This window comes from Pongo abelii, chromosome 8, assembly GCF_028885655.2.
Source record: "Pongo abelii isolate AG06213 chromosome 8, NHGRI_mPonAbe1-v2.0_pri, whole genome shotgun sequence".
NCBI classification, from domain to species: Eukaryota; Metazoa; Chordata; class Mammalia; order Primates; family Hominidae; genus Pongo; species Pongo abelii.
Genome location: NC_071993.2, coordinates 31,775,281 through 31,792,988, shown reverse-complemented (window position 1 = coordinate 31,792,988; position 17,708 = coordinate 31,775,281). Strand labels below are relative to the sequence as shown.

Below are 17,708 nucleotides of genomic sequence, written 5' to 3'. Positions count from 1 at the left end.
GCAGGCATATATGACTTTTATTATTATTATTGTTATTATTTAGAGACAGGGTCTCACTTTGTCACCCAGGCTGGAGTGTAGTGGTATGATCACAGCTCACTGCAGCCTCAAACTCCTGGGTTCAAGTTATCCTCCTGCCTCAGCCTCCTGAGTAGCTGGGACTACAGGTGCATGCCACCATGCCTGGCTAATTTTAAAATAAAATGTTTCGTAGAAACAGGGTCTTGCTATGTTGCCCATGCTGATTTCAAACTCCTGGCCTCAAGTGACCCTCATGCCTTGGCCTCCAAAGCATTGGGATTACAGATGGGAGCCACTGTGCCTGGCTCACTAATGACTTTAGAATGCTGTCCAGGTGATTCAGATACAGCAACCCACCACATCGCATCTCAAGATGGACACCATCTTTGTTGTGTGATTTTGAGGCTAGAGACCAAGTTTTTTACCTTGCACTTAGCATAGTTCCTCATGCATGATAGGCCTAAAATAAATATTTGTTGAATGAATGAATGAATGAATGAATAAACGGACACTTCTGGAGACTAAAAGAATTGTGGACTATGTCAACAAATACAGGAAAAAAACAGACTTTCCAGTTGTAAGCAAGTCTTCCAGTCACCCATTCACAACATCAACAAATACGACAACACTAACGTGCATTTTATGTAGTCGTGTAGCTCAGCAATATGTGGTATTAAGGAACGAAACAAGGATTTGTGTTAACATCATAGATGAGACTGTAAAATACAAGAAGGCACTCCACCCACTCACAATTAATTATATAATCTGAGGCTTAAGTCTGGCTTTGGAAACAATGGGAACCATAATTACATGTCCAAAGCCCAAAATGGAATCCCACAAGTGTTTGACAAGTAGAACATAAGGATGATGGAGTGGTTTACCCATAAGCTTGACCACAGGGCAACCCTGGTGAGTCAGGATTTTAGGTTGTGGTAGGATTTTTCATTATCCTCCATTCTTCTGCAGTGAGTACATTGAGCTCAGGGCCACTTGATGGATGTGAATCGGTCTGTGAATTCAGGCTGGCCTGCTGTCTTCATGCATCTGACCCGTATACAGAATAGCCATGCAAATTAGCATGGGTCTCGGGCCAGACAAAATTAATCTAGGCCTAAAACCAATCAAGTAAAAGGTGTCAAAGGGCAAAAGAAGAGGAAAATATGACTGGGAGCAGCGACGCTTTATTTTCCAGGTTTCTCTGACTCGTGATTTTTTTTTCTTTTGTCATGAGAAAACTCACAAATGTAGGAAAACCTGGTGGGAATCTTTGCAAATATTTATGGGATGAGAAAAAACTGTTCATATTGAAAGTTGGATTAAGAGATTCAGATTCAGGCCATCCCTGATATCAAATCTAAAGTGGGCCTCCATGCCAGCCCCTCGTGTCTTGATATCAGCACCCTGTTTTACCTGGACAGCAGTGGCCACAGTGGGTCATTTCATTCATTAGTTTTGATGACATTTGTCTCTCTCATTGGACTGTAAGATCCTTGAATCATTCTTAAGTTCCTAAGAATCATGTCTGGGCTGGGCACAGTGGCTCACACCTATATTCCCAGCACTTTGGGAGGCTGATATGGGCAGATTGCTTGAGCCTAGGCGTTCGAGACCAGCTTGGACAACATGGCAAAACCCTATCTCTACAACAAATACAAAACATACCTGGGCATGGTGGTGAAGGCCTGTAGTCCCACCTACTTGGGAGGCTGAGGTGGGAGGATCGCTTGAACCCAGGAGGGTGAGGCTGCAGTGAGCCATGAGAGCATGCCACGGCCCTCCAGCCTAGGTGACACAGCAAGACCCTGACTCAAAAAAAAAAAAAAAAAGGAAAGAAAGAATCATGTCTGTCCTGCCTACCTCTTATTCCCAGTATGTGTCACACATATTCAATAAATGTAAGTGCTCATTAAACTCATGATTGGACATTGCCTGAGGATTGCGGCAGCCTTCCTATAATAAGAGCAGGCCACGGGGTTGTCAGTGTCCCCAGGCCTACCGTTTACAGCATGCCTCCACCTCACAGAACTCCCTGATGGCCTTGAAGCTCTCACCTTTCTGTTCCGACCCAGTACGCCTTGAACAGTCATTCAGCTTTCTTTTATTGACCAGGGAAAGCTGCCTCAGAAATGGAGATAAAAGGCAGAGGCACACAGGCAAACCCAAGAAGGAAAGGCAGGGACTGGTTTAAAAATGGGCTGGATTCAGAGGGTAGATGATCAAGGGAGAGCCAGGTATGCAGTCCCAGGCCTGAAAGGCCAGGCAGAAGACCATATGAAGGGCAAGGAGTCAGGTAGAAGGCCAAGGTTACAGTGACGGAGACCTGGACACTGAGCTACCCTCTTTCACAGAGCACACCACTTCTGTGCTTTCTGTATGGGCAGTAGCAACTAAAAGCAGTAGCAATCATAATAACAAACATGGGTTTGTTATTATGAACTCTTACTATGGGTACTGTGCAGAATATCCTCCTTGTGGGAGTAATTGATCCATGCTAAGGATTGGTCATTGATAGAGGTCAGAGGTTAAAGAGGTGAGGGTTTGATGGTCAGGATGGTATCTGTGCTGGAGAACTAGGAATGCCTAAATCCCCTGTCAATCGGTCCTCCTCCCATGAGGTTTGATTGTGTGTAACAACACACAAGGGGAATGAGTCTAAAAACACACAAGGAATAGCAATCAAATTACCACTGTATTGTTATTTCCCAATTGCCCCCAACAGATGCTCGGTACTGCGTTGGAGCCTGTGGTTGAGACTTAAGGCCAAACAGGCCTCCTAATCCACCACTAAGACATCCCTTGCAAGAAAATAAAAATCATGGTACTAACACATTAAGAATGTTTGTAGAGGAAAAAAAGAGGATGAAGGAAGGCTTGTTAGGTAGAGCACAACCCTGACCTAACTGTGGAAGCCAGCAGTATCTCGAATGAGGCGGATCAGAAGGGAGACTCCTGGAGTGTCCATCACATTGCAAGTAGCAATCCCATCCATCATCAAAGGAGGTCAACAGGTGGCCTCTGAGTCTGACTGTCCTGATAGCAGCGCTTCCTTGGAGAACTCTGTCTCATGAGAAGCAGCAAGGCCAGGAGGCAGGTGAATGGGCACAAGCATGAAGACATGGGAGGGAAGCATCCCTCCCCAACAGTAGTAGTAGTAAAAATAATGATGATCAATATTTCAATATGATCATTTTCAGAGTGAATTTAAATGTACTGTTTAATCTTTATAACAATCATATTGGATAGCTGCTATTAGTCTCGGAATTAGCAGATTGGTTTGGTGACTTACCTAAGATTGCAAACCTAGTAGGTGGCAGAGACAGCATTCACTATCAAGAGGGCAAAGCCCACCAGCTTGCCATCCAACACACTGGTTGCTAAGTGAATCTAGCTGGGGGAAATACGTTGGATCTAAGTACAAAGCCTGACACTGTGCCAGGTGTCCTGCTCTGCCAAGAAGGGATGGTTCTCCTTACCTACCATTGCTGGTCCTTCTAGGGAGCTACCTCTAACACACTTGCCGATTCCCATTTACAGAAAATTCTTGATCTCACTCGACCTTTCCAATTTATGATTATATATAACTTAAAAATTTTCCAATCATCTATTAATTCCCAAACACAGAGGTGGCTCACTGATCGAGGATTTATGGCAACAAATACCATCTAGATAGATTGGTATAATAGCTTTCACTGTAAGTAAAACAGCATGGCCTAGGTGCTGGAATAGACAGATCAGTGAAATAGACCTAAGAATATGGTTACTTGTTATAAAGAAAAGATGACATTTCAAATAACCGATAGAAAGCATGGATTATATAACAAATTATGATAAAATAATGGATTTGCAAGAAGAACAATTCAGTTATATCTTTACCTGATTCCTTATTATCGACATACAGATGCATCAAACAAAGCCAGAAATGTACTGGGTGTAAACACAGATGAATATTTTCATAATCTTGGAACGAGGAGTTTTCTTACCCAAAATTATCTTGACACAATATATAATTTTAAATTTTCTATGGCAAAAGATCACAAATGACATTTAAGCAAAAATAAAAAACTGGAGAAAAATTATTTGCAAATGATATGATGGACCGAATTAATACCTTTACTATACACAGAGCTCCTACAAATCAATAAAAGGAATTAAAGAGCCCAATAAAAATGGGAAAAGATGCATGTAGGCTGCTTATAAAAGAAGAAACGCCAAACATATAAAACAATATTCAATCTTAAGTTTCAACTATATTAATATTCACACATAAAATAATAAATAAAACAGTAAAGTGTGTGTATATGTGTCTGTGTGTGTCCCTTTGCCTTTGCCTATCAAACACGAAGAATAAAGAGACTGAGAAAACCTACCATTGAAATGGGTATTCTCATGCCCTTATAGTTGTTTTTTATGTAAATTGGCATCATTCTTCTGAAGGGCAGTCTGGAAATATATACCACAGCTTAAAATATGCACACTTACCCTTAGCCCAAGAATGGCAATTCAACAAATTTATTCATTTTTATTGTAGTAAAATACATATACTATAACATTTACCATTTTAACCATTTTCCAGGTAAATGTAAGATATTTTTGTTCTAGTTTCTTTTTTAAAAAATAGTTTACATGTCTGTATACATATACTTATATACAATTATATCTCGGACACATATATATTTTTTAAGGTTAATTACAGCTTCAATTTTACTTGTTCAAGCTGTGAGGCAACTAACATTTTAACCATTTGTAAGTGTGCAGCTCAGTGGCATGAAGTAGATTCACATTGTGCAATCATCACCACCATCCATCTCCAGAACTTTTTTTTAATATTCCCCAACTGAAACTTTGCACCTATTAAACACTAACTCTCAGCCAGGTGCAGTGGTTCATGCCTGTGATCCCAGTACTTTGGGAGGTCAAGGCAGGGGATCCCTTGAGACCAGAAGTTTGAGACCAGCCTAGGCAACATAGTGAGACCCTGTATCTACAAAAAATAATTTAAAAAAAATTAGCTGGGTGTGGTGGTGTGCATCTATAGTCCCACCTACTTGGGAGGCTGAGGCAGGAGGATTGCTTGAGTCCAGGAGTTTGAGTTTGCAGTGAACCATGATCATGCCATTGTATTCCAGCTTGGACAACAGAGTGAGACCCTCTCTCAAAAGTAATAATAGTAATAAAATAAAAGTAAATAATCAAACACTAATTTCTCATTCCCCCCACCACCCTAACCCGTCAAGCACCATCCTACTTTCTGTGTCTATGAATTTGACTACTCAAAAGATTTATCTTAAGATAATTGTACAACAGTAAAATACATGTGCATGAAAGATATACTCATTCATTCAAAAATACTTCCCGAGTCCTTACTACGTGGTAATAATCAAGATAGAAGAGGTAACTTGTGTCATGCCCAAGTCACGATCCCGAGAAAGAAAGTAGAACATAAACAAGCATGCAAGCAATGAAACATTCGGTTGGGGTAAGCAATTATAAAGAAGATAAACAAATCGACATGATAGTAATTTTAGGTGGGGGTGTACTTTAGGTTTCTCAAGCACTGTTTATAATAGCAAACAAATTAGAAAAAGCTAAATGTCTAAGCCACATTCCTGCTAAGGCATCGAGTCCACCTGGCCGGAAGTCAGCATATGACAGTTCATCTTAGACAGTAAGAACCTTTCTCAGAACTAACTCCATTAATTCAACGTGCTTTCTGTAGAGCATTTTCCTGGAGAGAAAGTTTCCAACATTTGGGGGTAGAGAATAATTTAGCAGGGGTACATGCCAGTGCTTCCTTATTCTGAGAAGGAATATGTAGATGACAGTTTCAAGTGTTTGATGTCCAACCCTCCTAAAACTGTAAAATAGCAACAGGGTGATCAAGACACTGATCTAAATCTTGTTTTGTGGTTTTACTTTTGTTCTGGCGGGCTTAGCAACACTGGAAAAAAAATTACAGTGTGTGCACGGGAAACAGATTCTTTCCTCCTTCTTGACTAACTGACAAGTTGGAGATCAGGCACAAGTAAAGTGTGATGGCATTGCTTGTGATCTAGTTGGGATACATGGAACAATTTAAGCAGCATCAAGGGCCTGGCCTACCCTTAGCTTAGGCAGGAAATTCAAGGGTAATATAACACTTTGCTGTTAAGTAATGCCATTGGAATAAAAGCATGTTCAGGATGACTTTTGGCTTTAACTTGGAATTTCTGTTTCATTTGCTTCCAAAAAGAACTTTTTTTTCTCCTTAAAGTTCTTAACTTGTATTTCAAAAGTTCTTGTCACTGTATAAATATGATATATACAAGCCGGCCTTGAATAAAAACTGTATGTCATAGGATACGCTGAAAAACAAATTTGGGATATAAGTTTTAGCTGGAAACATCTGCAGCAGCAGCTTTGTATAATGCAAAGAGTAAGTCGCAGGTCAGACATATGAACCCTCCTACCTATTAGCTGTGTGGCCTTGAGTGGATGAATTAACCTTTGAGCCTATAAAAGGGGAATAACCATAGTACCCACTCAGAGGGTCTCTGTGAGGATAAATTGCAAGCACATGAACTAGCACATAGTAGGTCTTTTTTCTTCTTTCCTAGGCTTCATAACTGAGTGTGGCATAAATGACCTAGAGGAGAAAACGACTAAAATGAGAAACTGAAATGTAGTTTTGTCTGAGTAACTCAAACATGGTCCGACCGATCTGTCTTTTGGTTTTAACCCATGTTCCCCCATGCTGCCTGAGAAGCTGAGTTTCGGCATGAGTTGAATTTCTGTCTTTAGTTTCTAAAGGATTTACACTAACTAGAGCATCGCTAGATAACTCAGGGTGATGCAAGAGACTCATACCCATGAGAGAAATTGCTTTGGGGACAGCAGAGCTACCTCCAAAACATTTGTAGGGTAATATCATGTGCAAAAGAAATTAGATTTATTCTGCATGACTCTGTAAGTGGAGACATATTTTGGTTTTATAGATAGAAGACATTTATGAAAAATAAGATTGTTACCCAGGCATGGTGGCTCCCACCTGTAATCCCAGCACTTTGGGAGGCTGAGGCAGGAGAATAACTGGAAGCCAGGAGTTCAAAACTAGCCTGGGGCTGGGCGCAGTGGCTCACGCCTGTAATCTCAGCACTTGGGGAGGCCTAAGCGGGTGGATCAATTCAAGACTAGCCTGGCCAAGGTGGTGAAATCCCGTCTCTACTAAAAATACAAAAATTAGCCGGGCATGGTGGCACACGCCTGTAGTCCCAGCTACTTGAAAGGCTGAGGCAGGAGAATAGCTCGAACCTGGGAAGCGGTGCTTTCAGCGAGCCAAGATCTCACCACTGCACTCCAGCCTGGGTGACAGAGCAAGACTCCCTCTCAAAAAAAAAAAAACACACACGCACACACACACACAAAACAACCAAAAAACAAAACAAACAAACAAAAAAAAAAACAGCCTGGGCAACATAGCAAGAACCCATCTCTGCAAAAAATTTTAAAAATTAGCCAAGTATGGTGGCACATGCCTGTAGTCCCAGCTACTCAGGAGGCTGAGGTGCGAGGATCCACTTGAGCCCAGGAGTTAGAGACTGCAGTGAGCTGTGATGGTACTACTGCACTCCAGCCTCGGCGAGAGAGTGGATCCTTGTCTCTAAAAAATAAATTGATTAATTAAAAAAATAAATTTATAAAATCTAAGGTAGAAAGGGTCCCATCACTAGAGGGATCCTATCAGAGAATAGTTATGCACTCCCTAGGGGCCATACAGGGAATTCAGTATTGGAAAAGGGTTGAGTGAGGTGACTTCGAGGGTTCTTTTCCAGGCCAGGGAGGCTGCAATTCAGATGGCTCTGTAAATGCAAAGTTTTGCTGGAGGAACTTAAGGCCGAACAGGCATAGCGAGGTGTAAGGCACACGCAGGAGCACACAGATTGTGCTAATGCATGAACTTTAACCTTCTCTAACAAAAGAATGTCATGCCACATTGAAAAAAAAAGGCCTTCCACTGCTAGAAATGAAAACATTCATACTTTAGTGTATCGTATTTTATAGGTTCATGTAGACACAGGGGCCAAATGAAACTGAACCAAGATCTTAGGCATTAAGTTACATTTTAATTTTACCTTTTCCCCTCTGCGATTCTGACATAAGCAGTAAAAATGAACCTGGACCTTTGACCTGACCAATAGATATATTTTTTAATTAAATTTCTTTTTTCCATCCACCTGCGAACCTCTACTGATTGTTTCAGTATCTTGGTCAACTGCTTTTAACAGCGAAACATTAAAGCCACTGCGAGAATAAACAGGAAGCTGGTGTTTAGGTGGGAGTTCCTAGGAATTTTATACCACTGACCACAGAGGCCAAAAGAGAAAGGAAATAGGAAAAACAGTGTAAATACCTGGGTGACTAATGACTTTGCACAGCTCAGCTGGCTTTTCTGAACATTTCATGGGACGTCTCTCCAGGGGAAACACCCCGAAAATTTTTCAGGACTCCGGGTGGCATTGAAAGGCCAGAGAGGGGTGTTTACTGCACGCTGCTGGCTGGCTGGTTTTGTGGGTTTTGTTCACCGTCTACCGGGCAGAGAGCCTTTCTGCCGATGTCGCCAGATGCCTCTCTCCAAGCGAATGACCCATTTGCATGCGTGGTGCAGACATTTTCCGGAGCTCCAGGGCTCCCAGGCCTCCCCAGGCCTCCGATTGTAAAGGATCGTAGGGCCACCCCTTTCCTTGTTCACATGGACAGCGCCTAAGAGGATTTAGAATCAAGTGGGCACATTTGCACTGCCTTGTTGTGAAGAGGCAGCTGGAGCGCGGACTGGCCTGGCGCAACCCACCGCGGGTCCCGGGGGACGGCATTGTCTCCGAGGGGCCGCCACAGGGGCTCCATTGTGAGCGGGGCCGGCCTTTTTCTCCTGCCCTCTGTCTCCCCGGGCCTCCCCTCACCACCCCAACCCCCGCTCCACGCAGACTTTTCTCTCAAGCTGCCGGCACCCCCGGCTGCCGCATTTCCAATGCAGGGGAGCGGCGAGGCTCCGGGCTGGCCATCTGCACGCGGAGATTGACAGCAGCCCCGGAAGGTCAGCGCCTCAACGATTTCTGTCTGAACAGCAGGCCACCCAGGCCTCGCGAGCAAAACAGGGACATCTGCTCCCCTTAATTTAGAACACTGGTTCTAATTTCTCCGAAGCCCCTTGCTTAACGCCCTCCTCAGGCTGCGGGGGAGGGGGCGAGGAGGGGCAGGACAGACGCGGCTGCCCGCCCCCGGCTCCCCATCTCCCGGGGAGAGCAGCTGAGTCTGGCGGGAGTAGGGAGGGGGGTTGGGGTGAGGAGCCTGGTCACTCACGTGACCGGGGTGACGTGGCGCGGGGGAGGGGCGGGAGGGCGGAGTGGGCGCCGGGCCTGCCACGCCTGGGACGCACAAATGCATCTGGGTCTGCAGAGGAGCAAGCTGCGCTGGCCCGGGAGGCCCTTCTCCTCGGGGCAGATGGATTTCAGGCACCCCCGGCCCCTTGAGGAGAAGATCAAGGGAATGGACAGAAAAGTATATTGCAACTACAGTGGAGACAGGGATTCATCTCTGCCCTTGGCCTCGTGAGGGTCCCTGGGCTGGGACAAAGTCCTGCCTGGGCAGTTGACATCAAAATTCGTCGTGCCTTGGCTGCTTTATGTGGGCAAAAGGATGAAAGAATTGCACTTCTGTTGCGCTTCTACCGCTAGATCATAAGCTCCTTGAAAATACGTTGCATCTGTGTCTCTAGCATCTTCCAAAAATGTTTGGAGAATAAATTAATGTGTGGCGGGGCGCGGTCCCTGTGAACTCTAACTGTGCTCTTTTTCTCTATGACAGAAAAGAAGACATTGCAGCTAGGGATTCGTTAATTACTTTGTTCCCTCTTTTCCTCCCTCCCTCCCTTCCTCCTTTCCTTTCACTAACATTTTGATGGGTGTCCCATGTGTGCTGGAGATCAGGCAGTGGACCAGGGATACAAGAAACGAGACTCCTAACCCTTGAGATGCTCTTCATGTGGTGAGGGGTGCTGCATACAAGCAAGCAGTTCACCAGGGCTCTGGGTGACAAGTGCCATGGATAGCAGTAGGGCAGCCCTCAGCCCAGCTCCTGGGGAAGGAGAGAGGGAGGATGTCCAGGTGGAGGCTGGGTGAGTAGAAACTTACCAGGAGAAAGGCCCTTTGCCCACATAGATCTCCCTGCGTAGCCCACCCCCAACCCATTCCCCTCCCACTTATTCCTCAGGCCTCAGGTAAAATGTCACTTCCCTGATGCCTGGGCCAGATCAGGTCCTCCAGTTACAGGATCCTGTAGCTCTTTCATCTTCTCTTTTGTAATACTCATCAAATGTACAACTGGGCAAAGTTCACCCTCCTCACTGGACTGTAAGTTTCGTGAGGCAGAAACTGGCCATTCTGTTCATGGATGGAAACGCCACACCCAGCACTGTGCCTGGCTCCTCATGCCCCATAAATACTTGCTGAGCCAATGAATAGTCAGACTCCTCTTAAGTTAGTGAGAAATCCATACATACATTTTCTGTTTGGGATGCCAGGACAAGCTGTGACGGCTCCACTCAGAGTACCAGTGGGAACTGCCTGGTACCAAGGGGCTGTGGTTTCAAATTTATTATTTGGTGATATTCTGCACCTGGGTGATTTTGAAACTGCCTTCTTCCAAATGAGTGTTAAGTAGATGCTCCTCAAAAAGGGATCCTCGAGCAAACAGCTTTTTTTGCCACAGGATTTTACAGAGCCTATGATGCGCTCATGTGCACTGTCCTCAGGCAGATAGTTTGTTGAAGAAGCATCTAGTAACATTTGCAGCTGGGGGATATCGATGAAGCTCAATGTTAACTTTGCAGCACCATTTCCCCCCAACTCCTCCTAGGCTGTGAGAGATAGAAGGAGCTGGGACCAAGGGATCTGCACAAGATTAATTTGCCATAATGAAGGTCTACTCCTTCCCCTTGATTTCTTTGTTATGCCATGTGACAAATTGTTGTTTTTGACAAACAGAGCATTGAGGGAGGCCGAGGCAGACAGATCAGCTGAGGTCAGGAGTTCGAGACCAGCCTGGCCAACATGGTGAAAACCCATCTCTACTAAAAATACAAAAATTAGCCAGGCATGGTGGCATGAGTCTATCGTCGCGGCTGCTTGGGAGACTGAGGAAGGAGAATCACTTTAACCTAGGATGTGGAGGCTGTGGTGAGCCAAGATTATACCATTGCACTCCAGCCTGGGCAACAGAGCCAGATTCCACCTCAAAAAAAAAAAAAAAACAAAAAACATTGAAGATGTAGATTAAGGAGGCATTGGGGGTACTCTATAGTGTCACCTGAGTTTAAATCCAGCTCTGGCACTACTTAGCTGTATGACTTTGGAGGACTTCCTTAGCATCTCTGTGCCCAGGTACTTTATTTGTACATAGAGATAATAGTTTCTAATTTACAGTCTTGTTAACACATTAAAAGCTCTTATAGGCATGTAGAATTCTCATGGTAGGTATAAATTTTATTTAAATTGCTAATAATTGGTTAATTAAAAAATAAATATCCAACCTCTAATAGGTTAATTTAACTAATTAAGCCTGGTGTATTAATGGAGAGGGATCACAGTGGCTGATAGCCCGAGGGACTAGGTTTTCTCTGCTTGCTGCTTTGAGCTTGAGTGAAGCCTTCTGCGCCTTGGCCATTTGTTGCTTTTCCAGCTAGAAGGATTCCAAGTCTTCAACAGCATTACTGAGCTCTTCCTCTCAATGAGTTTAAGTTGTAATTTCATTACACTTCATTCTCAAATAGAAGAGTTGAGCAGCTGTGTAGCAAGATCCAAAACACTTTGTTTACAATCAGTTTTCCAAGGATTGGCTTAGTAGCCAGTGGCAAGTTTCTCAGCACTAGGTTTATGAGCCAGAGAAGCATTTTTTTTTTTTTTTTTTTTTTTTGGACACAGGATCCGGCTCTGTTGCCCAGGCTGGAGTGCAGTGGTGCAATCATAGCTCAGTGCAGCCTTGAACTCCTGGTTGAACTCCTGGGCTCAAGTGATACTCCTTCCTCAGCCTCCTTATTAGCTGGGACTACAGGTGTACACCACCACGCTTGGCTAATTTTTTTAACACTTTGTAGAGATGGGTATCTAGCTATGTTGCTCAGCCTGGATTTAAACTCTTGGCCTCAAGCAACCCTCCTGCCTTGGCCTCCAGAGGACCATATTATTTTAAACAATAGAGACTGTTTACAATGAAATGGAAAATAGAATCATACCTTATTTGTTGTAGCTTAATTTGGCCATTAAAGAATCAATACTGTATTTTCAGAGAAGAAAAATTTTCAGGGGCCATATATGAGAACACAGTGTGAAAATTCACATTATTTTCAAACTGTATTTAAACCACCCAGCTTAAAAGAAAGTTGCTTCTGGAAAGTCAAAGATGCTCTGAAAATGAGTGGAGATATGGTTTCTTACATATATGTATAAAATGAACAGTTCTATTCTTTCAACTCTTTATTATCTCTATAGGACATTAAGTTGGGCCGCATGTGCTAGACTAGGTGTCTGGAGTAAATCTGTTTTCAGATATAATCTCTGGAGCATTCATGAAAGCTTCATATTTTGACACAGGAAGCAAAGAACATACTTGCAAATGCTGGCTCTGTTCATGGATGGAATGGTGCTTAAAACAAGTATCCTGCTGACATTACTTAACTCTTACAGGGGTCATTACTCAGGGATCAGCAATTTGCTAAAGATGAACCGATTCTAAGAAGATGGTTTTCAAGCAACAACCAATTTTAAATCTGGACTGTGCATCAGGCACCTCTTGGGTATGACCTCAGTGCTTTTGGGTGTCCCTTGTCCCTCATTCCAGCTATTGATGCAGGTTCTGAGCAGCTTCCTGCTGGGGCCTTGCCTCATGCCTTTGCCTCACACCTCTGCTGGAGCTTCCAGAGTCTGCCCTGGAGCTTCTCTAAGCCATCGGGGGCCCATGCATTTTGCCCAACCCAGGAGTGACCAATGGAGTCTAAGTGCTAATGGATAAATGTTTTCCTTTCTTCCCCCAGATGGACAGCCCTGAAACATCTTTCATGCAACTCCTCAGGCAGCCCAGAAACAGCCAGGAACCATTCGCCAGGAGCTGTGGCCAACTTAATAACTTATCCTTGTATTGGTTTCCATCCTCTGTCCTTCATCCGTCTTGTCTTTTACTCCTACTTGCTGGATCACACATCCCAATAAATTTTTGCACTCAAGCCTTTGTCTCAGGATCTGCTGTCCGGAGGACCAAGACTAAGTTCAAGTCATTTTTTTTTTTTGAGACGGAATCTCACTCTGTTGCCCAGGCTGGAGTGCAGTGGCATGATTTTGACTCACTGCAACGTCTGCCTCCCGGGTTCAAGCGATTCTCCTGTCTCAGTCTCATGAGTAGCTGGGCTTACAGGTGCACGCCACCACACCTGGCTAATTTTTGTATTTTTAGTAGAGACAGGGTTTCACCATGTTGGTCAGGCTGGTCTCAAACTCCTGACCTCGTGATCCGCCCACCTCGGCCTCCCAAAGTGCTGGGATTACAGGCGTGAGCCACTGCGCCCAGCTGCCATTTTTTTTTTTTAACTAAATTGAGTTACACTGTCTAGGCTATCTTCACACACCCCCACCATCTCAGGCAGTTTTCCAAATGCAGAAAGCTCAGCCCTCTTTTCACCGAGTGCATCTGCATCCTGGTGTGTGCATGAAATGGGTGATGGTGTAACCTGTCTCCTTGCATTGCATGTGGTGGGTCTCAGGGAGAGTGCTGAGTCATGATGTCTTGGCAACAGTCACAGCAGGACCCAGAATGGAGTTTACAGTGCAGATCCAGCAACTGGTTGGGAACTCTGGCCCTGTGCTTTTGTCTGCTAACTTTAACTTGGCCCTGTGTTATTTTTCCAAGCCATATTTTTAACTTCCTCCCAAGTTTTTTAATTTGTTCATTTCATCCTGCTGTATCTGTGGATTTGATATAAATAAGCAAAGATTGGTGTGAGTAGACCTTTTTAAAAAAATCATGTCTAAAAGTCCCAAAGTCACATTGAATACTCTTACTATATGATGTAGCTTTTTTAAAATGATGAGAAAATTGTGATTCTGAAAAATAAAAGTGTAAAAACTTTACTGTGTTCATTTGGAGATGATTTATTGAGTGTGTTTAATCATTATCAGCCTGGAACAAGATTATGCCATCCACAGCAGAGAATTATACAACTTTGAACAACAGTTCTGGCATGCTATGGGGACCTTGTAGAGACACGGTATCTGACCATGGGACACAAAGTGACTACGTGGCCAAAGCAGCCCATCAGGAGCTGGGTTCTGTCGGAACCACTATGTCATGTCATTAGATAGGCCCTGGAACAATCCATTGTAAGACTGGACTGGTACATCTGGGATTAGACCTAAGCAGGACCAGAGGGCACAGTGAAGCTGCACAATAGCCATCCACTATTACTGTACCAGCACTTCCCTCTCAGCTCACACCCACGGCCATATGTAAGACCCTTATGATTAGCTGATCAAAGAGGAAGGAGCTCAAGCTTGCTTCATGGATGGGCCAGCTCTGTACATCCGTGCAAGCTGAAAATGAATGGGAACCGTGTTACAGCCCCATTCAAGGGTGGTCTTAAAAGACAGTGGATGGTTGTGTCCCTGGTCATACACTTTGTTTTGAAAAAGAAGTGGCCTGGGGACATGATATATGCAGACTCATGGGCAGTACCAAATGGCTTGACCGAATGGGCAGGGGCCTAGAAGGAGACAGATTGGCAGATTGGCCACAAGGAGGTCTGGAGTAGAGACACGTGCATGGACTACAGGAGTGTTGAAGGTCTTTGTGTCACATGTTAACACCCACGAGAGAGGCACTAAACATACAGGTAGACAAAATGACTAACCAGTTGACAGCAGTCTCTGTCATCATCCACTCCAGGGCCGGCGCTGAATAGAATAGCCATGGTGGCAGGTATGGAAGCTATGCATGGGCCCACCAGTATTGGCTTCCACTTACCAAAGCTTTTCTAGCCACTGCTACTGCCAAATGTCTAACATTCTAGCAGCAAAGAGTGATACTGGGATCCCAGTAGAGCCTATCCCTCAAGGAGACCAACCGGACACTCTGGCAAATTCGCTACACTGGATACCTTCCACCCTGGAAGACAGCAATTCATTTTAACCTGAATGGACGCATATCCATATCCTGGGCATGGGTTCACATTTCCTGCCCTTAGCACTTTGGCCAGCACCATTATTCAAGGGCTTCTATAGTGTTAAATCCACTTTCATGGGATCTGTATAATATCACATCAGGGCAAGGAGCCCACTTTTCAGCAAAGGAGTTGTTAGAATGGGCGCATGCCCATGGACTCCACTGAACGGTTCTAGCACATGCTATGACACCCAGGGGCTTCAAGCCACATAAAGCAATGGTATAGACAGAACTGTTGGGGCTTAATATACCAGCTCAAAAGTGATGCCTTGTCAGGATGGAGCACCATTCTCCAGGAGGCAGAATACATCTTAAAGCAAAGACCTTTATATGGCACTGTGTTCACACAGGTAAAATACATGAGTCCAGGAACCAAGGAGTGGAAACAAGAGTGTCTCTGCCAGCCATCACTCCCAATGACCTACTTGGAGAATCCTCCAAACACTGAGCTCTGTGGGTTTTGAGGTACTCATTTTTTAAGGGAGAATGCTTCTGACAGGTGACACAGCAACAGCCCATTGAATCATAACTGTGGCTGATCCATGGACACTGCTTGCACCAAGGGGACCACAGGCAAGAAAGAGGAGTTGCCATCTTGGAAGGGATAACTGAACCTGATTTTCAAGGTCACCAGGAAGAGGGAATGCTACTGTAACATGCAAAGAAGGGAAGAATACATGTATAACCTCAGAGATTTACTTAGGCACCTCTTGGCACTTCCTTCTCCAATTTTTAAAGAAAATAGACTGTCGCCTGTGAAGGGCATAATGACCAAGAAGCTCAGACCCCTAGGGATGAGCAACTGGTCTTAACACCAGGAAAGCCACGGAGATCAGAAGAGGTGCCTGTTGAGAGTGATGGAAATCTTCAATGGATAATAGAGGAGAGAGAAGATAAGTGTTAGTGTCACCCTTAAGCCAGCTCTAGCATCAGGATCTATAATTTGTCCCACTACTCTTCCTTTTATAAGTTCCCACTAGGAACAGAGGCTCACTAGTATCTTGAAGGAAAGTTTCCCAGAGCCTATAAGAGGACACAAGCACCACAAGGGGTGGACTGTTGTGGATGCTTTGATGCATTGTCATGTTTCCTACTCAGGAAGATTCTTGTTGAGGAATGAAAGTCTTATTTCCAAGATGCTGGGAATGCTGTCAGAAGATAGCCCTCCGCTGTTAGCCTGTGGGGTTTGCCTCACGTAGAGAATACAGCCTGCATGATCTGAAGATCACACCTCCTGCCAGGAATGACTTGTATTGAATGATCAATATGAAAGTGGAAAGACCTGACCTTCTTGCTCTAACTTGAGACAATTCTAAACCCCAGATCCAGAGCTCCACATGGACTGGCTGATTTTTTTGCTGAAAACTGCGTCGCATCTTAACTTCCCCCTCTGTCTCATCCTACTTGTCCTTCTCCCTTCACAGGTGTTGATCTCCAAAGCACTCCTTAATAAACTGTTTCCCTGGGACCTTTACCTGCAACAGCCAGTGAAACTTGGGTTATCACTGTATGAAATGATTTGTATGCATAGGCTGGTGAGGTCAAGAAAAAGCTTTTATTCTAAAAATAGTCCATTTCAGTAACACCAAACTATATAATTATGAGCCTCTTGCTAGTTGTCAATTGATGTTGATCAAATATACATATACATAGCAAGGTGAACTCTTTTTGAGAATTCCTGAATGCATTCAGTCTGAGCACATCTCACTTCAGATGCCAGATTTTCAACCCTGATTTCAATTCTCAGTTTAGATTTTAGCCATTTCATGAAAGATAATGCACTTTCACAGAGCTAAGTAGATGCAGACATTCCTTAGAGTTTTGACATATGGTCAGAAACTTTATGAGAATTTGTGGATTCATATATTCATTTCTAGGATCCTAAGGTTTTGTACCTTCTTCGCATGCATGGCTTGTTTTTCAGCCCAATCAGTTCTTGAAACTGAACCACACTGATACAGCAGATGTTTAATAATTCAGATATATGCTGAGGTTAGCATTCTGTGGGTAACTACAGAAACTTAAAACCATGATTCTTTTTTTTAATCAAACTCTATGAATCTTTTCTTGAATTATGACTTCCTATTCACCTAATAGAAGCTCCTTAAAATCTCTGGAGATTTTCTGGAGCTCAGGGAAGATCAGAAAAGGGAATCGGTATGTCCCCAGCTGCCATATGTGTGCTCACATGTCAACTTACATCAGAGTGTCTGGACAAATCAGTAATATGAGTTTTCTTCCTTGCCACTTTGAGTTCCAGTCTTGACTCACCAATGAGAAAGTTCCATCTTGGGGGCCTTTGAGAAAATAACAAGGTGGTTCCTCTGAGTTCTTTTATGACCAAAAGTTACTGATTTGATAAAGTACTTCAGGAAGCCTCTTCCATGGGTTTGCCCAAATTCTCCTGACAAGTGATGCAATGGAAGTTGGGCATGCATATCTGTTTTCTT

At 43.9% G+C, this 17,708-nt stretch overlaps 2 long non-coding RNA genes across 2 annotated transcripts; one reads left to right on the top strand and one right to left on the bottom strand.

Annotated features, from left to right (window-relative positions):
- Positions 1-4,320: 4,320 nt before the first annotated feature.
- LOC129048204 (uncharacterized) lies at positions 4,321-8,923 on the bottom strand. The gene is made up of 3 exons (XR_008510375.1): positions 8,408-8,923; positions 6,468-7,657; positions 4,321-6,362 (listed from the first exon to the last, which is right to left on the bottom strand). It is a non-coding gene; the product is annotated as an uncharacterized LOC129048204 (long non-coding RNA).
- A 30-nt stretch (positions 8,924-8,953) lies between these two features.
- Positions 8,954-13,270, top strand: LOC129048203 (uncharacterized). The gene is made up of 4 exons (XR_008510371.1): positions 8,954-9,088; positions 9,859-10,168; positions 12,735-12,844; positions 13,082-13,270. It is a non-coding gene; the product is annotated as an uncharacterized LOC129048203 (long non-coding RNA).
- The last annotated feature ends 4,438 nt before the right edge of the window (positions 13,271-17,708 follow it).